The sequence below is a fragment of the Dama dama genome, chromosome 25 (genome assembly GCF_033118175.1).
Source record: "Dama dama isolate Ldn47 chromosome 25, ASM3311817v1, whole genome shotgun sequence".
Classification (NCBI taxonomy): domain Eukaryota; kingdom Metazoa; phylum Chordata; class Mammalia; order Artiodactyla; family Cervidae; genus Dama; species Dama dama.
In genome coordinates this window covers 75,684,574-75,687,597 of record NC_083705.1, presented here as the reverse complement: position 1 = coordinate 75,687,597, position 3,024 = coordinate 75,684,574, and the positions used below count along the sequence as shown (strand labels likewise).

General features: G+C 45.7%; 1 non-coding gene across 1 annotated transcript; it reads left to right on the top strand.

Moving 5' to 3' along the window:
- The first annotated feature begins 430 nt into the window (after positions 1 to 430).
- On the top strand, positions 431 to 537 carry LOC133046910 (U6 spliceosomal RNA). Its single transcript, XR_009690605.1, has one exon. It is a non-coding gene; the product is annotated as a U6 spliceosomal RNA (small nuclear RNA).
- The last annotated feature ends 2,487 nt before the right edge of the window (positions 538 to 3,024 follow it).

The following is a 3,024-nucleotide window of genomic DNA, read 5'->3' as shown; positions in this document are numbered from 1 at the left end:
GTCGGTGTCAGGCTATAGCTACCTTAAAGTTGTTCCTGCCAAAATTTGGGCTTATTTCAGTTTTATAGTTTTTCTTCTTACTTCTGCTGTGACAGAATTTCTTCACCATTTTCAAGATTGGAGAAGAATGTTGTCTATATTTCTGCATCTTGTAAGGAGGAGTAGAGCCATTTTCTGTCCAGTTTAGTGCTTCCTTATGACAATTATTGAGTTATGTTCCAATTACTTTTTCTGGTTAGTGAGGTCAATAGTACAGAAGATAAGCTTAGGTCATTATAATTATTGTGCCTGTCAGGCAAAAATTGCAATGTTCAGGTACGGTCAGAGCTGGTCAGTTATTGAATACAGTTTAGTGATCACATGAGAACCATTTTAGGAATTGTTTCACCATCCTATCTTGAGATAAAATTATTGACCTTGAGATGTGACAGTGCTCACTTCGGCAGCACATATACTAGAATTGGAACAATACAGAGAAGATTAGCATGACCCCTGCGCAAGGATGACACGCAAATTCGTGAAGCGTTCCATATTTTTTAAGAAAAAAAAAAAAAAAGAAATAAAAGAGATGTGACAGTTTGTGCAACAATCCATAGTACTTCTAAGAATTTTTTCTCATAGCATCTAGAGCACTGAATTATCACTTTTGTCTATTTGAATTTCTACTATGGAGTGCCATCATGGTGAGGGAAGAATCCAGTCAGAATATATATTGCATAGTAATAAAGCAAACTCTGGGAGACGGTGAAGGGCAGGGAAGACTGGCATGCTGCAGTCCATGGGGTTGCAGAGTCTGACATGACTCAGCAACTGAAAAGAAACAACAGTAAATTATTTTCTTTAGCCTGATCTTTCTTTCCCTCATTTTTTTAAATCCAACGTAGAAGTTGTACAAATCCAAGAAACACACTGTGTTTTTCTAATACCCCCTAATTTTTCCTCCCAAATCTCCATTCCACACTTCTATAAAGGAATATCAGACATGTAGGAATGACATATATTGCCATAGATTAGAAAACTGTAGGTAAGTTTAGATACATCCTGACCCAGTTTTCTTAGCCCTACAGTATAATATAATCGTTTCAGTAAATTGAGGCTTTTCTGTATTTCTGGGCTTCCCTGGTGGCTTGGTCAGTAAAGAACTGAGTTGGTAAAGAACTGAGCCAGTAAAGAATCCACCTGCAATGCAGGAGACCTGGGTTTGACCCCTGAGTTGGGAAGATCCCCTGGAGGAGGGCATGGCAGGCAACCCACTCCAGTATTCTTGCCTGGAGAATCCCATGGACAGAGGAGCCTGGTGGGCTACAGTTCATGGGGTCCCAAAGAGTCAGACACAGCTGAGCGACTAAACACAGCATATAATATTATCTTTTCAGTAAATTGAGGCTTTTCTGATACTTCCTAAAAAATTAGTCTGAAAAATTGTGGTTTAAATGTTCTGTGCTACAACCCCCCCACTGCTTCATGCCAGGGACATGCCCAGACCCTGCCTAGTGAGTTTTTATTTTGGGGAATCTATCTCTGCACCCTCTTCTAATACTCCCTGTTGAGTATTTTGCAATCATCTCCCCGGTGGTGAAAATGCTTTGAGCCAGGGCTGCATTTCAAACAGGTTTGCTTTCCCAAAGCCCGGAGGTGCCAACTCATGGTGTGCAAAAGAAAACGGATAATGAAGCACTTTAATTAATGTGAATATGATGAAATTTTAACTGAGGTTGATGGGCTCCGGTTAAGAATCAATCACTGTCTCTTAATCCTCTGGTGGATCTGAGAATTTGTGAAATGAAACACCACCAAGGTGCTCACATCGGAAGAGGCGATTGCACGAGAGGACTTTGATTTATTGGACACCCAGCAGGACGGGTCTGAGGCAGTACCTGGGGCTCCGGGAGCCTGCAGGACTTGTGTCGTGAAGGTTATTCCCGCTCTCATAGCGTGTCACGCTCCGGTCTGCACTCAATCACCACCCTGCACTCTGAGGCCTGGGTTGATAAACATATTCATTATAGGAAGAACCATTCCTCAGGCTGGTGATGAGGTGTGTTCCAGGGCAAGGGGAAGAGTGCCTGAGAGGGACCCAGGGAGACCCCTCAGGAGCTAACAAGCTCCTTGGCAGTTTTCTCTGGGTGCAATTTTCTGAACACTGTAAACTCGGGGGGAGGGGGTTCTTCGGAGCCCTCAATAGCCCATAAGTGAAGTCGCTCAGTCGTGTCCGACTCTTTGCAACACCATGGACTGTAGTCTACCAGGCTCCATCGTCCATGGGATTTTTCAGGCAAGAATACTGGAGTAGGTTGCCATTTCCTTCTCCAGGAGATCTTCCTGACCCATAGATTGAACCCGGGTCTCCCAAATTGTAGGCAGATGCTTTACCATCTGAGCCATCAGGGAAGTCCTAAATAAAGTCAAAGGTGAAATTCTGTTATGGCTTGACATGCACTCAGGAAGGATTCTAGTCCTTGTCCAGGGTCCCCAACACTTTTGGGAGGTGCTGGAGGTCTTCCTGTCCCACTAGCCACATCTGTCCCCATCTTTGTGACCAGAACTGCCCAGGATGCAGCCTCCCCACCTGGCTCTACCCTGCTGAGCTGGACCACTGGTCGGTCCTGGCCACCTCCTCCTCGGAGGCTGGCTGAGGCTGAGAAGGTGGTGCTGTATCCTTCCTCGCAGCTCCCCATTTGCCTAGGTTCTCTGGCCCCACAGGGTCAGGGGGCTGGGAGAGCCTGGTGAAGTGAGCTGTCCTTCCCGGCTGCCCCCGGACACCCGGCCTGCTGGCTGCCCCAGGCTCGGGCCCACCCCACGGCCAGCTCCTGTCACCTCTCCGTCTGTGAGCTCTCTCCATGAAATCGAGTCCATGTGGTTTTGAAGGGCTGCAAGCATTTCTGATCATATTACATTTTATAAAGCTTGTAGTTGAAAAACACTGAACTTTTTCACTGAATTGCTGCTAATCTAGGTCACTACCTCCCTGCGATCCTGAAGCTGGCTTTTTAAGCCTCAGTCACACTTGACATTTATCCCTGC